Source organism: Helianthus annuus, chromosome 10, assembly GCF_002127325.2.
Source record: "Helianthus annuus cultivar XRQ/B chromosome 10, HanXRQr2.0-SUNRISE, whole genome shotgun sequence".
NCBI lineage: Eukaryota > Viridiplantae > Streptophyta > Magnoliopsida > Asterales > Asteraceae > Helianthus > Helianthus annuus.
Window position 1 is genome coordinate 70,398,933 of NC_035442.2, and position 17,220 is coordinate 70,416,152.

A 17,220-nucleotide genomic window follows, 5' to 3' on the forward strand; every position below is an offset into this window, starting at 1 on the left:
ATTATTTGTTATCGCCTAAACGTTTGTTAATCGCGTAATTAGAAGGCCGTTAATTACAGGTTGTCACATTCTCCCCCTGTTACAGAAATTTCGTCCTCGAAATTTGTACTACGTTATCTCCTCGGAGTTGTATCGTTCCTAGGTAAGTCCGAATAACACCAAAGTGAATGACCGCGTAATCGAATTAAGACTTATTCGAATTACGTGAGTGTAAAGACATTTTGCATCGATAAGAACCCAATGGTTCAACTGATTTTGTTCTAGAAATCGATGTCAAGTGAACGAGATGTTGTGATACTATCACCAATGTGACTAAGTTTACGGAGATCAACAAAAGAGGAATTTCGACCAATAGAACTCCAAATGAACGTTCACAATATGCAAATCAATTTTTGAAACAACAAATTTTACTACAAACGGAATCTTGCGTTGGTCGTTATATAGTTGAAACTCAGAATCAATAAGCTCAAATGGATGGAATCATGAAATGATTTGTCAACTATTGAACCAATAATTGAATAAGATAAAATCAACGTGTTGACATTGTTGAGTTGCAAGGATACACCGAAATGAAATACAACCGAACCTGGTGTATCATCGTCTTAATACATAATTGCATTAAGACTATTTAAATGATGTGTCAAATGAAAAGCATAAATAGTTACGCATGAAACGGCTGATCGTGATTAGCACAAGCTACAAGTTTATACCGACACCACAAGGTGTCGTAGTGAATGAAACAATTCAATAATAGCGGTGATCAAACAAGTATCACCGTGTTTGAAATCGAATGAAAGGTTTAACGAAGTAATTACGAATAGTTGCTCCAAACAAAATACATAGGATTTTCAATTGAAAATGAAACAAATAAATAATGTTTTCGAGCGAAGATGAAAAGCAATAAATATCACAAAATGTTCGCTCAATGGTGAAAGAACCGTTAAGAGGTACACCGAAATATGACATGAACTTGTGTACCATTATCTTAATACACGATTGTATTAAGACTGCTTTAATATGACAATTAACAAAACGGATTTAATATAAATAAACAAATAAATAATTAATTAAATCCGTACATGATGTGTGCAAACGAGATTAGCGCAAGCTTCAAATTTGTGAGAACGTCACCACAAGGTGATCGTGATCAAGGAAATGATTCAATGAATTCGAAGACCAAACAAGCCTTTTATGGTTCAACGCAATTGAAGGGCTCGTTGGGATTATTTTGAATATGATGGCCTCAATCCATCATATGGAATCTTGAATTGAATATATATTACGAGTAAGTTCAAACAATTGAACTTGGTTTAGTCACATTTCAACAATGAATGCATGTGTTGACAATAGAATTTCGAAATGGTTGCAATGAACAAACCATGTAATGTAACACAAAAGAAAAGAGTCTCAACTAGTTCGTTTACTCGATATCAAAAAGTCAACATCAATGCGGGTCATCTAGATCACAATGCAAAGATCAAGTATAGCGAATGATATTTGAGTTTTGATAAAACGACAATTTGGAGTGAAGCCCTCTAATGGTCTTCACGGATCAACGAACCATATGCGCAACAAACAATGTATGCGTACATATGAATTCATCAAAAATAAAACAATTCAGTGTTTGCTATCATGGAAGAAAATCTTTGTGGTGCAACGATCATTAGGCGGAGTAGAAATGCAAAAATCTACTCACTATATGCAAGAAGTCGAAATTTCAACAATAGAAATTTAAGGACTTTACCTAGAAGTTCACGTGATGATTGGTTGTTATGTGACATTACCATAGAATGTTGTACGTAGCATAATCGCCATGAATGAAGTAGGGGGAATGCGGAGACGTGTGACTTCTTTTGCAGCGCCCATAGTTGTGAGTCTCATTAGACCTAGTATCGATCGTTATGAAACCTTGTTTCAACGTACCTCAGCATGATTTGTGTTGCTTGCAGGATCACTTGGCAATTTGCCGCATTTCGATCCGTAGTTCTCCCGCTGACAGGATTAGCATCGTTGTTGTCGTGACCATTTGTGGTTTTCCCTAAGGCCTTGCCTCGAAAATCGTGTGTGATGTACTTCGACGTCCGCTGACGTATAGTTTAAGTTTCACGTATATTCGCGCACCAGCGTTTCGTTCCGCGTAGAATGTGATGTGCTCCGACATCCGTTGACGTATAGTTTGAGTTTCATGTATCATCGTGCACTAGCGTTTCGTTCCACGTAGGTTACCTGCTCGGGTAAGTGAAATAGCATAGAAGGCATAATATAATGGTATTTGCTCGAGTAGTCACGGTTTCTAAGGGAGGACCTTAAATGAGTTTCGACATAAGTTCTCATCAAGAGTTTTCCAAAGGTCCTAAATGCGTGTTACCAAAACTCTCAAAGTTTTGCTTTCTGTGTGAAATTGTTTCGTAAACCGTGTATCAAACACCACACTTGTGCATGTTTAACAAAATTAAAAATAGTTGACTCATTGTTCTTGGCAAACGGTTGGAACCCATATTCGAGTCTTAGGCGTTCTGTATGTGTTCAAGTCTTAAAATCTAAGTCCCCAGAGGAAAGAGTGGTTAAAGCCTAGGTATCTCCACAGAAACCTAATTCGCTGTAACCTATAGCTCTGATACCAATCTGTCACACCCCGAAATAATCAGAGCTGGCGTGACTGGACCGGTATCTTCATTGCACAGCGGAAGCAAATAAGCTAGGACTTCTAGAAAAAGAACGTCGCTAAGTACTCGAATTCCCATGGGTTCTCCTATTCCAACCGTTCCATAGTTTTGAAAATGCAACCTGAGAAAGAACATGCGAAAAAGTCAACATAAAGTTGAGCGAGTTCATAGTTTGTTTTGAAAAGATTTAATATAAATCTTTTAGATAACCGGTTTTTAAAGTTGTTGAGAAAATATAGAAAAATCATTTTCTCGGCATAATATATGAAAAACTGTGAGTCTAGCCCACGAGAGTCTTTGTGCATTGCACGAGAGAGAAAGGGCCGAGCCCAAACGAACCTTTGTAAGCAGGATCGGCGCGTCCTCTTACTTAGGTATAATTTGAAAAGCGTTACCAAAGTTTGTAAATCCATGTATTTGTGAGTTTCCATCAAATGAATCTTAAAAACATTTGAAAATTTGAGTATCAAAAGCTGGTATGTAAGCGTCTATGAACAGATCATTAATGTTTTGCAAGGACATTAATATGTGTGGCGACATAGGAAGCACTCAACCCTAGCGGATTTCCGCCGGTCCACCCGGTTAGAACAACAAAAGCACTACATGGGCCACACAAGGACCCAAGAGTGGGGCTCGCTACACCCGATAGATCTACCACTTTTGCCCTCGGTCTTATACAAGATTAATGGCACTTAAGAGAGATTACTATTCGCTCACCTGATCTAACAGTTCATTCCCTAGCTTAACCATACCCTAGTTAACGTATAATGTGAGAGTTATTCATGTCCTTGGGCCTCTGCCCATGTCCTTGGGCCTTTGCCCACGTCATTTGTGTTATTAAAACTCATGCATGTTTCGAAAAACACTTATGTTTTCATAAAACCGGTATGTTTAGTATAATCTTTTCGTAAACCATTTGAGTTCGTTGAAATCGTGTCGCAAAATGGTTTATAAATATGTGATATTCATTTATCGAAACCTTGTGTGATTTTGCAAAACTTGCATGTCTTTCCACCCCCGAAAACATTTTATAAAAATGTAAAATAGTAAAAAGTGGGGGTTATGAACTCACCTTGACATTCCTGTGCAAAGCTAGCCTAGCGTGATTCCGTAGTATCATTCCAAGAATGTGAACTCGCTAGCGTGCAACTAGAGCATTCCTAATCAAGGAATAATTATAAGTTTCTAACTAAATTGACGTAGCTAAACTACGTGTCCGAGCTCTACCGAATCGTTAACTAAACGATTCTAAGAAGGTGTTATCGTCTTGGTTTTGAAATAACCAATTTATGGTTATTCGATCCCATTTAAGCGGGAAAGATACTAAGTCTCAAGATCGACTTAGTTTTCGGGTGTTATAGGATACATAATTATATATATAAATATAAACATACTTGCGAAGTCGTGAATTAGAAGTACGTGGAAGGATCAACGTACGTCTCACCGTAGCATTTATAAGATGTAAATAAACATATACATATATATATATATATGTATATTCGAAATCTTGGCATTTAAAATGAATATAAACCATTATATTCCTTTGATAAGGATACTCGGACTCAAGACGATCGAAATCAATATAAATAATCTATATTTATCTCATATATTTTCTTTTAAATACTAAATGTTTAAAATAAAAATTCCGAATCGTCATTTGAAATAAATATAAGACGTTATATTTATTATTATTCTTGTTTTTTTTTATAAAAGCATTCGGAATCGTCGATGTTTAAAATAAGTAGCGATATTCGAAACGTTGAACTATCGATGTTTGTAATAAGAATAAATAATCATATTTATTTTTGTATAGGTCGAGTTTCATTAATCTATATGTCGTCAAAATATATATTACCCTTTATATTTGTTTTGAAAAATATACTTTTGACATTCGGTGGCCGTTGTTTTTGAATTATAATTGTTTCGTGTAACGGATTTTTAACGGAAAACGGACAGAGTTTCCCCTGTTTTTGGAATAACCCCGACAACTCAAGTTGTCGTTATTTGTCAAAAATCAATCAACAATTCAACATTATAAGCAATCAATATAAAATTTTCGGTGAGTATTAAATGTAAACTAGTTTCAAATTGAATCGGTTCGAGCTCGGTCGCGCATAACTATAACTCTAAAAAAAAACGCAATAACAACTCGCGTTTAAACTTTACCGGTCCTGAGTTGACCATCTGTGACCCGACAGTTGAGTGTCGTTGACTGAGGTGTGACCGGTTGACGTGTTGACCCGAAAACCCAAACCGAAACCAGTTGACCGATTCAAACCGAGCTTGAACCATAACCGAACCGAGCTGAGCCGTAATCAAATAGAGGCTGACTTGTTGACCCGAGTGTTGACTGGCTTTGACCAGTTGACTGACTTTGACCGTGACCCAAAACTGAACCGAAACCCGATACAATCTGACTTTAATCCCGTTCTTGTACCGAATCCGAACTAACCCGAAACTTGGACCAAGGATCCCCAGTCAAATATTACCACCATCACTGTCATCGGCAGTCATCATCATCCCAGACATCATCATCAATATCCTGAATCGACATCAAAACAGGCCGGAAGACACGGATCGAACAGGATCAAATAGAAAATGAAAAGAAGTTGAGGAGCTTACCGGAGAAGGAACGGCGGTTGCCGGAGCTCGCCGTTAGTCGCCGCCGCTCGCCGATCAACCCTCATCATCATCCTCATCATCGATATCAGCGACGGAGATCGCCGCCGCCGGAGACCCCTGCTGCTCATCTACCTCTCTCTCCGTTCTCTGCTCTCTCTCTCTCTCGCTTGAAACGATGCTCACCACCACCCGATGGTGGTGGTCGTTGCTCAACCTGCCGAGGGGGGGGGGGGTACCGCTGGTCGTCGGCCGGCTGTTCATCAGATGGTGAGGGAAGGAGAAAGGGGTTTCAAGATGATGGGAGTTCATGTATGTGTGTGTTTGGAGTGTAGATCGAGAGAGGTAGAGACATACATAATGTCTGTGTTAGGTTTAGGTTATGATGAAGAAGGAGTTTTGAGAGGAATGGTGATAACGGCTGGTGACAAAATGAGGGGCTTTTAGGGTTTGAAAGCTTTTTATAGTTAGGTTTAGGTTAGTGGGCTTTGGGCTTGGGCCCAAGGCCCACAAGCCCAATCTTTGAGTTTAGAGGCCCGGGATTCCTATGAGACCCGTTATCGCAACCCAAACTCCATAAGCGGCGTAAAATAAATTTTTAAGCCTAAAAGGCGTAAAATAGTGTCGTTCGTCGTGTGACGCGTTCGTTCGTCGCTTTAACTAAAAATCGCGTAAAATACTACGTTGACCGTTTTAAATTCCTTTTTTTTATCCGGTTTCAACTACGGATGTAAAAATTTAATTACAGAGCTAAAATATTTCGTAAAAATTTAATATCTGTCGGCGTTGTCGTTATTTCGTACGGTTTCAGTTCGCTACCGTTTAATATTCAACGGTTTGTCCGCAAATCACCATTCGCGCACAGTAAAGCCGATTAGACGTTCCTAGGCATTCCAATGGCCTAATTAAGTTAATACCTGTCTTAAACATTATTTGTTATCGCCTAAACGTTTGTTAATCGCGTAATTAGAAGGCCGTTAATTACAGGTTGTCACATTCTCCCCCTGTTACAGAAATTTCGTCCTCGAAATTTGTACTACGTTATCTCCTCGGAGTTGTATCGTTCCTAGGTAAGTCCGAATAACACCAAAGTGAATGACCGCGTAATCGAATTAAGACTTATTCGAATTACGTGAGTGTAAAGACATTTTGCATCGATAAGAACCCAATGGTTCAACTGATTTTGTTCTAGAAATCGATGTCAAGTGAACGAGATGTTGTGATACTATCACCAATGTGACTAAGTTTACGGAGATCAACAAACGAGGAATTTCGACCAATAGAACTCCAAATGAACGTTCACAATATGCAAATCAATTTTTGAAACAACAAATTTTACTACAAACGGAATCTTGCGTTGGTCGTTATATAGTTGAAACTCAGAATCAATAAGCTCAAATGGATGGAATCATGAAATGATTTGTCAACTATTGAACCAATAATTGAATAAGATAAAATCAACGTGTTGACATTGTTGAGTTGCAAGGATACACCGAAATGAAATACAACCGAACCTGGTGTATCATCGTCTTAATACATAATTGCATTAAGACTATTTAAATGATGTGTCAAATGAAAAGCATAAATAGTTACGCATGAAACGGCTGATCGTGATTAGCACAAGCTACAAGTTTATACCGACACCACAAGGTGTCGGAGTGAATGAAACAATTCAATAATAGCGGTGATCAAACAAGTATCACCGTGTTTGAAATCGAATGAAATGTTTAACGAAGTAATTACGAATAGTTGCTCCAAACAAAATACATAGGATTTTCAATTGAAAATGAAACAAATAAATAATGTTTTCGAGCGAAGATGAAAAGCAATAAATATCACAAAATGTTCGCTCAATGGTGAAAGAACCGTTAAGAGGTACACCGAAATATGACATGAACTTGTGTACCATTATCTTAATACACGATTGTATTAAGACTGCTTTAATATGACAATTAACAAAACGGATTTAATATAAATAAACAAATAAATAATTAATTAAATCCGTACATGATGTGTGCAAACGAGATTAGCGCAAGCTTCAAATTTGTGAGAACGTCACCACAAGGTGATCGTGATCAAGGAAATGATTCAATGAAGTCGAAGACCAAACAAGCCTTTTATGGTTCAACGCAATTGAAGGGCTCGTTGGGATTATTTTGAATATGATGGCCTCAATCCATCATATGGAATCTTGAATTGAATATATATTACGAGTAAGTTCAAACAATTGAACTTGGTTTAGTCACATTTCAACAATGAATGCATGTGTTGACAATAGAATTTCGAAATGGTTGCAATGAACAAACCATGTAATGTAACACAAAAGAAAAGAGTCTCAACTAGTTCGTTTACTCGATATCAAAAAGTCAACATCAATGCGGGTCATCTAGATCACAATGCAAAGATCAAGTATAGCGAATGATATTTGAGTTTTGATAAAACGACAATTTGGAGTGAAGCCCTCTAATGGTCTTCACGGATCAACGAACCATATGCGCAACAAACAATGTATGCGTACATATGAATTCATCAAAAATAAAACAATTCAGTGTTTGCTATCATGGAAGAAAATCTTTGTGGTGCAACGATCATTAGGCGGAGTAGAAATGCAAAAATCTACTCACTATATGCAAGAAGTCGAAATTTCAACAATAGAAATTTAAGGACTTTACCTAGAAGTTCACGTGATGATTGGTTGTTATGTGACATTACCATAGAATGTTGTACGTAGCATAATCGCCATGAATGAAGTAGGGGGAATGCGGAGACGTGTGACTTCTTTTGCAGCGCCCATAGTTGTGAGTCTCATTAGACCTAGTATCGATCGTTATGAAACCTTGTTTCAACGTACCTCAGCATGATTTGTGTTGCTTGCAGGATCACTTGGCAATTTGCCGCATTTCGATCCGTAGTTCTCCCGCTGACAGGATTAGCATCGTTGTTGTCGTGACCATTTGTGGTTTTCCCTAAGGCCTTGCCTCGAAAATCGTGTGTGATGTACTTCGACGTCCGCTGACGTATAGTTTAAGTTTCACGTATATTCGCGCACCAGCGTTTCGTTCCGCGTAGAATGTGATGTGCTCCGACATCCGTTGACGTATAGTTTGAGTTTCATGTATCATCGTGCACTAGCGTTTCGTTCCACGTAGGTTACCTGCTCGGGTAAGTGAAATAGCATAGAAGGCATAATATAATGGTATTTGCTCGAGTAGTCACGGTTTCTAAGGGAGGACCTTAAATGAGTTTCGACATAAGTTCTCATCAAGAGTTTTCCAAAGGTCCTAAATGCGTGTTACCAAAACTCTCAAAGTTTTGCTTTCTGTGTGAAATTGTTTCGTAAACCGTGTATCAAACACCACACTTGTGCATGTTTAACAAAATTAAAAATAGTTGACTCATTGTTCTTGGCAAACGGTTGGAACCCATATTCGAGTCTTAGGCGTTCTGTATGTGTTCAAGTCTTAAAATCTAAGTCCCCAGAGGAAAGAGTGGTTAAAGCCTAGGTATCTCCACAGATACCTAATTCGCTGTAACCTATAGCTCTGATACCAATCTGTCACACCCCGAAATAATCAGAGCTGGCGTGACTGGACCGGTATCTTCATTGCACAGCGGAAGCAAATAAGCTAGGACTTCTAGAAAAAGAACGTCGCTAAGTACTCGAATTCCCATGGGTTCTCCTATTCCAACCGTTCCATAGTTTTGAAAATGCAACCTGAGAAAGAACATGCGAAAAAGTCAACATAAAGTTGAGCGAGTTCATAGTTTGTTTTGAAAAGATTTAATATAAATCTTTTAGATAACCGGTTTTTAAAGTTGTTGAGAAAATATAGAAAAATCATTTTCTCGGCATAATATATGAAAAACTGTGAGTCTAGCCCACGAGAGTCTTTGTGCATTGCACGAGAGAGAAAGGGCCGAGCCCAAACGAACCTTTGTAAGCAGGATCGGCGCGTCCTCTTACTTAGGTATAATTTGAAAAGCGTTACCAAAGTTTGTAAATCCATGTATTTGTGAGTTTCCATCAAATGAATCTTAAAAACATTTGAAAATTTGAGTATCAAAAGCTGGTATGTAAGCGTCTATGAACAGATCATTAATGTTTTGCAAGGACATTAATATGTGTGGCGACATAGGAAGCACTCAACCCTAGCGGATTTCCGCCGGTCCACCCGGTTAGAACAACAAAAGCACTACATGGGCCACACAAGGACCCAAGAGTGGGGCTCGCTACACCCGATAGATCTACCACTTTTGCCCTCGGTCTTATACAAGATTAATGGCACTTAAGAGAGATTACTATTCGCTCACCTGATCTAACAGTTCATTCCCTAGCTTAACCATACCCTAGTTAACGTATAATGTGAGAGTTATTCATGTCCTTGGGCCTCTGCCCATGTCCTTGGGCCTTTGCCCACGTCATTTGTGTTATTAAAACTCATGCATGTTTCGAAAAACACTTATGTTTTCATAAAACCGGTATGTTTAGTATAATCTTTTCGTAAACCATTTGAGTTCGTTGAAATCCTGTCGCAAAATGGTTTATAAATATGTGATATTCATTTATCGAAACCTTGTGTGATTTTGCAAAACTTGCATGTCTTTCCACCCCCGAAAACATTTTATAAAAATGTAAAATAGTAAAAAGTGGGGGTTATGAACTCACCTTGACATTCCTGTGCAAAGCTAGCCTAGCGTGATTCCGTAGTATCATTCCAAGAATGTGAACTCGCTAGCGTGCAACTAGAGCATTCCTAATCAAGGAATAATTATAAGTTTCTAACTAAATTGACGTAGCTAAACTACGTGTCCGAGCTCTACCGAATCGTTAACTAAACGATTCTAAGAAGGTGTTATCGTCTTGGTTTTGAAATAACCAATTTATGGTTATTCGATCCCATTTAAGCGGGAAAGATACTAAGTCTCAAGATCGACTTAGTTTTCGGGTGTTATAGGATACATAATTATATATATAAATATAAACATACTTGCGAAGTCGTGAATTAAAAGTACGTGGATGGATCAACGTACGTCTCACCGTAGCATTTATAAGATGTAAATAAACATATACATATATATATATATATATATGTATATTCGAAATCTTGGCATTTAAAATGAATATAAACGATTATATTCCTTTGATAAGGATACTCGGACTCAAGACGATCGAAATCAATATAAATAATCTATATTTATCTCATATATTTTCTTTTAAATACTAAATGTTTAAAATAAAAATTCCGAATCGTCATTTGAAATAAATATAAGACGTTATATTTATTATTATTCTTGTTTTTTTTTATAAAAGCATTCAAGAATCGTCGATGTTTAAAATAAGTAGCGATATTCGAAACGTTGAACTATCGATGTTTGTAATAAGAATAAATAATCATATTTATTTTTGTATAGGTCGAGTTTCATTAATCTATATGTCGTCAAAATATATATTACCCTTTATATTTGTTTTGAAAAATATACTTTTGACATTCGGTGGCCGTTGTTTAGGAATTATAATTGTTTCGTGTAACGGATTTTTAACGGAAAACGGACAGAGTTTCCCCTGTTTTTGGAATAACCCCGACAACTCAAGTTGTCGTTATTTGTCAAAAATCAATCAACAATTCAACATTATAAGCAATCAATATAAAATTTTCGGTGAGTATTAAATGTAAACTAGTTTCAAATTGAATCGGTTCGAGCTCGGTCGCGCATAACTATAACTCTAAAAAAACGCAATAACAACTCGCGTTTAAACTTTACCGGTCCTGAGTTGACCATCTGTGACCCGACAGTTGAATGTCGTTGACTGAGGTGTGACCGGTTGACGTGTTGACCCGAAAACCCAAACCGAAACCAGTTGACCGATTCAAACCGAGCTTGAACCATAACCGAACCGAGCTGAGCCGTAATCAAATAGAGGCTGACTTGTTGACCCGAGTGTTGACTGGCTTTGACCAGTTGACTGACTTTGACCGTGACCCAAAACTGAACCGAAACCCGATACAATCTGACTTTAATCCCGTTCTTGTACCGAATCCGAACTAACCTGAAACTTGGACCAAGGATCCCCAGTCAAATATTACCACCATCACTGTCATCGGCAGTCATCATCATCCCAGACATCATCATCAATATCCTGAATCGACATCAAAACAGGCCGGAAGACACGGATCGAACAGGATCAAATAGAAAATGAAAAGAAGTTGAGGAGCTTACCGGAGAAGGAACGGCGGTTGCCGGAGCTCGCCGTTAGTCGCCGCCGCTCGCCGATCAACCCTCATCATCATCCTCATCATCGATATCAGCGACGGAGATCGCCGCCGCCGGAGACCCCTGCTGCTCGTCTGCCTCTCTCTCCGTTCTCTGCTCTCTCTCTCTCTCGCTTGAAACGATGCTCACCACCACCCGATGGTGGTGGTCGTTGCTCAACCTGCCGAGGGGGGGGGGTACCGCTGGTCGTCGGCCGGCTGTTCATCAGATGGTGAGGGAAGGAGAAAGGGGTTTCAAGATGATGGGAGTTCATGTATGTGTGTGTTTGGAGTGTAGATCGAGAGAGGTAGAGACATACATAATGTCTGTGTTAGGTTTAGGTTATGATGAAGAAGGAGTTTTGAGAGGAATGGTGATAACGGCTGGTGACAAAATGAGGGGCTTTTAGGGTTTGAAAGCTTTTTATAGTTAGGTTTAGGTTAGTGGGCTTTGGGCTTGGGCCCAAGGCCCACAAGCCCAATCTTTGAGTTTAGAGGCCCGGGATTCCTATGAGACCTGTTATCGCAACCCAAACTCCATAAGCGTCGTAAAATAAATTTTTAAGCCTAAAAGGCGTAAAATAGTGTCGTTCGTCGTGTGACGCGTTCGTTCGTCGCTTTAACTAAAAATCGCGTAAAATACTACGTTGACCGTTTTAAATTCCTTTTTTTTTGATCCGGTTTCAACTACGGATGTAAAAATTTAATTACAGAGCTAAAATATTTCGTAAAAATTTCATATCTGTCGGCGTTGTCGTTATTTCGTACGGTTTCAGTTCGCTACCGTTTAATATTCAACGGTTTGTCCGCAAATCACCATTCGCGCACAGTAAAGCCGATTAGACGTTCATAGGCATTCCAATGGCCTAATTAAGTTAATACCTGTCTTAAACATTATTTGTTATCGCCTAAACGTTTGTTAATCGCGTAATTAGAAGGCCGTTAATTACAGGTTGTCACATTCTCCCCCTGTTACAGAAATTTCGTCCTCGAAATTTGTACTACGTTATCTCCTCGTAGTTGTATCGTTCCTAGGTAAGTCCAAATAACACCAAAGTGAATGACCGCGTAATCGAATTAAGACTTATTCGAATTACGTGAGTGTAAAGACATTTTGCATCGATAAGAACCCAATGGTTCAACTGATTTTGTTCTAGAAATCGATGTCAAGTGAACGAGATGTTGTGATACTATCACCAATGTGACTAAGTTTACGGAGATCAACAAAAGAGGAATTTCGACCAATAGAACTCCAAATGAACGTTCACAATATGCAAATCAATTTTTGAAACAACAAATTTTACTACAAACGGAATCTTGCGTTGGTCGTTATATAGTTGAAACTCAGAATCAATAAGCTCAAATGGATGGAATCATGAAATGATTTGTCAACTATTGAACCAATAATTGAATAAGATAAAATCAACGTGTTGACATTGTTGAGTTGCAAGGATACACCGAAATGAAATACAACCGAACCTGGTGTATCATCGTCTTAATACATAATTGCATTAAGACTATTTAAATGATGTGTCAAATGAAAAGCATAAATAGTTACGCATGAAACGGCTGATCGTGATTAGCACAAGCTACAAGTTTATACCGACACCACAAGGTGTCGTAGTGAATGAAACAATTCAATAATAGCGGTGATCAAACAAGTATCACCGTGTTTGAAATCGAATGAAAGGTTTAACGAAGTAATTACGAATAGTTGCTCCAAACAAATTACATAGGATTTTCAATTGAAAATGAAACAAATAAATAATGTTTTCGAGCGAAGATGAAAAGCAATAAATATCACAAAATGTTCGCTCAATGGTGAAAGAACCGTTAAGAGGTACACCGAAATATGACATGAACTTGTGTACCATTATCTTAATACACGATTGTATTAAGACTGCTTTAATATGACAATTAACAAAACGGATTTAATATAAATAAACAAATAAATAATTAATTAAATCCGTACATGATGTGTGCAAACGAGATTAGCGCAAGCTTCAAATTTGTGAGAACGTCACCACAAGGTGATCGTGATCAAGGAAATGATTCAATGAAGTCGAAGACCAAACAAGCCTTTTATGGTTCAACGCAATTGAAGGGCTCGTTGGGATTATTTTGAATATGATGGCCTCAATCCATCATATGGAATCTTGAATTGAATATATATTACGAGTAAGTTCAAACAATTGAACTTGGTTTAGTCACATTTCAACAATGAATGCATGTGTTGACAATAGAATTTCGAAATGGTTGCAATGAACAAACCATGTAATGTAACACAAAAGAAAAGAGTCTCAACTAGTTCGTTTACTCGATATCAAAAAGTCAACATCAATGCGGGTCATCTAGATCACAATGCAAAGATCAAGTATAGCGAATGATATTTGAGTTTTGATAAAACGACAATTTGGAGTGAAGCCCTCTAATGGTCTTCACGGATCAACGAACCATATGCGCAACAAACAATGTATGCGTACATATGAATTCATCAAAAATAAAACAATTCAGTGTTTGCTATCATGGAAGAAAATCTTTGTGGTGCAACGATCATTAGGCGGAGTAGAAATGCAAAAATCTACTCACTATATGCAAGAAGTCGAAATTTCAACAATAGAAATTTAAGGACTTTACCTGGAAGTTCACGTGATGATTGGTTGTTATGTGACATTACCATAGAATGTTGTACGTAGCATAATCGCCATGAATGAAGTAGGGGGAATGCGGAGACGTGTGACTTCTTTTGCAGCGCCCATAGTTGTGAGTCTCATTAGACCTAGTATCGATCGTTATGAAACCTTGTTTCAACGTACCTCAGCATGATTTGTGTTGCTTGCAGGATCACTTGGCAATTTGCCGCATTTCGATCCGTAGTTCTCCCGCTGACAGGATTAGCATCGTTGTTGTCGTGACCATTTGTGGTTTTCCCTAAGGCCTTGCCTCGAAAATCGTGTGTGATGTACTTCGACGTCCGCTGACGTATAGTTTAAGTTTCACGTATATTCGCGCACCAGCGTTTCGTTCCGCGTAGAATGTGATGTGCTCCGACATCCGTTGACGTATAGTTTGAGTTTCATGTATCATCGTGCACTAGCGTTTCGTTCCACGTAGGTTACCTGCTCGGGTAAGTGAAATAGCATAGAAGGCATAATATAATGGTATTTGCTCGAGTAGTCACGGTTTCTAAGGGAGGACCTTAAATGAGTTTCGACATAAGTTCTCATCAAGAGTTTTCCAAAGGTCCTAAATGCGTGTTACCAAAACTCTCAAAGTTTTGCTTTCTGTGTGAAATTGTTTCGTAAACCGTGTATCAAACACCACACTTGTGCATGTTTAACAAAATTAAAAATAGTTGACTCATTGTTCTTGGCAAACGGTTGGAACCCATATTCGAGTCTTAGGCGTTCTGTATGTGTTCAAGTCTTAAAATCTAAGTCCCCAGAGGAAAGAGTGGTTAAAGCCTAGGTATCTCCACAGAAACCTAATTCGCTGTAACCTATAGCTCTGATACCAATCTGTCACACCCCGAAATAATCAGAGCTGGCGTGACTGGACCGGTATCTTCATTGCACAGCGGAAGCAAATAAGCTAGGACTTCTAGAAAAAGAACGTCGCTAAGTACTCGAATTCCCATGGGTTCTCCTATTCCAACCGTTCCATAGTTTTGAAAATGCAACCTGAGAAAGAACATGCGAAAAAGTCAACATAAAGTTGAGCGAGTTCATAGTTTGTTTTGAAAAGATTTAATATAAATCTTTTAGATAACCGGTTTTTAAAGTTGTTGAGAAAATATAGAAAAATCATTTTCTCGGCATAATATATGAAAAACTGTGAGTCTAGCCCACGAGAGTCTTTGTGCATTGCACGAGAGAGAAAGGGCCGAGCCCAAACGAACCTTTGTAAGCAGGATCAGCGCGTCCTCTTACTTAGGTATAATTTGAAAAGCGTTACCAAAGTTTGTAAATCCATGTATTTGTGAGTTTCCATCAAATGAATCTTAAAAACATTTGAAAATTTGAGTATCAAAAGCTGGTATGTAAGCGTCTATGAACAGATCATTAATGTTTTGCAAGGACATTAATATGTGTGGCGACATAGGAAGCACTCAACCCTAGCGGATTTCCACCGGTCCACCCGGTTAGAACAACAAAAGCACTACATGGGCCACACAAGGACCCAAGAGTGGGGCTCGCTACACCCGATAGATCTACCACTTTTGCCCTCGGTCTTATACAAGATTAATGGCACTTAAGAGAGATTACTATTCGCTCACCTGATCTAACAGTTCATTCCCTAGCTTAACCATACCCTAGTTAACGTATAATGTGAGAGTTATTCATGTCCTTGGGCCTCTGCCCATGTCCTTGGGCCTTTGCCCACGTCATTTGTGTTATTAAAACTCATGCATGTTTCGAAAAACACTTATGTTTTCATAAAACCGGTATGTTTAGTATAATCTTTTCGTAAACCATTTGAGTTCGTTGAAATCCTGTCGCAAAATGGTTTATAAATATGTGATATTCATTTATCGAAACCTTGTGTGATTTTGCAAAACTTGCATGTCTTTCCACCCCCGAAAACATTTTATAAAAATGTAAAATAGTAAAAAGTGGGGGTTATGAACTCACCTTGACATTCCTGTGCAAAGCTAGCCTAGCGTGATTCCGTAGTATCATTCCAAGAATGTGAACTCGCTAGCGTGCAACTAGAGCATTCCTAATCAAGGAATAATTATAAGTTTCTAACTAAATTGACGTAGCTAAACTACGTGTCCGAGCTCTACCGAATCGTTAACTAAACGATTCTAAGAAGGTGTTATCGTCTTGGTTTTGAAATAACCAATTTATGGTTATTCGATCCCATTTAAGCGGGAAAGATAGTCTCAAGATCGACTTAGTTTTCGGGTGTTATAGGATACATAATTATATATATAAATATAAACATACTTGCGAAGTCGTGAATTAGAAGTACGTGGATGGATCAACGTACGTCTCACCGTAGCATTTATAAGATGTAAATAAACATATACATATATATATATATATATGTATATTCGAAATCTTGGCATTTAAAATGAATATAAACGATTATATTCCTTTGATAAGGATACTCGGACTCAAGACGATCGAAATCAATATAAATAATCTATATTTATCTCATATATTTTCTTTTAAATACTAAGTGTTTAAAATAAAAATTCCGAATCGTCATTTGAAATAAATATAAGACGTTATATTTATTATTATTCTTGTTTTTTTTTTATAAAAGCATTCGGAATCGTCGATGTTTAAAATAAGTAGCGATATTCGAAACATTGAACTATCGATGTTTGTAATAAGAATAAATAATCATATTTATTTTTGTATAGGTCGAGTTTCATTAATCTATATGTCGTCAAAATATATATTACCCTTTATATTTGTTTTGAAAAATATACTTTTGACATTCGGTGGCCGTTGTTTAGGAATTATAATTGTTTCGTGTAACGGATTTTTAACGGAAAACGGACAGAGTTTCCCCTGTTTTTGGAATAACCCCGACAACTCAAGTTGTCGTTATTTGTCAAAAATCAATCAACAATTCAACATTATAAGCAATCAATATAAAATTTTCGGTGAGTATTAAATGTAAACTAGTTTCAAATTGAATCGGTTCGAGCTCGGTCGCGCATAACTATAACT

The 17,220-nt window shown here is 37.8% G+C and overlaps 3 long non-coding RNA genes across 3 annotated transcripts; all 3 read right to left on the bottom strand.

Moving 5' to 3' along the window:
* Positions 1-2,624: 2,624 nt before the first annotated feature.
* On the bottom strand, positions 2,625-3,794 carry LOC118482786. The gene is made up of 2 exons (XR_004868785.1): positions 3,739-3,794; positions 2,625-2,787 (listed from the first exon to the last, which is right to left on the bottom strand). It is a non-coding gene; the product is annotated as an uncharacterized LOC118482786 (long non-coding RNA).
* Positions 3,795-8,837: 5,043 nt separating this feature from the next.
* LOC118482785 lies at positions 8,838-10,007 on the bottom strand. Its single transcript, XR_004868781.1, has 2 exons — positions 9,952-10,007; positions 8,838-9,000 (listed from the first exon to the last, which is right to left on the bottom strand). It is a non-coding gene; the product is annotated as an uncharacterized LOC118482785 (long non-coding RNA).
* A 5,046-nt stretch (positions 10,008-15,053) lies between these two features.
* On the bottom strand, positions 15,054-16,223 carry LOC118482784. Its single transcript, XR_004868780.1, has 2 exons — positions 16,168-16,223; positions 15,054-15,216 (listed from the first exon to the last, which is right to left on the bottom strand). It is a non-coding gene; the product is annotated as an uncharacterized LOC118482784 (long non-coding RNA).
* Between the last annotated feature and the right edge of the window lie 997 nt (positions 16,224-17,220).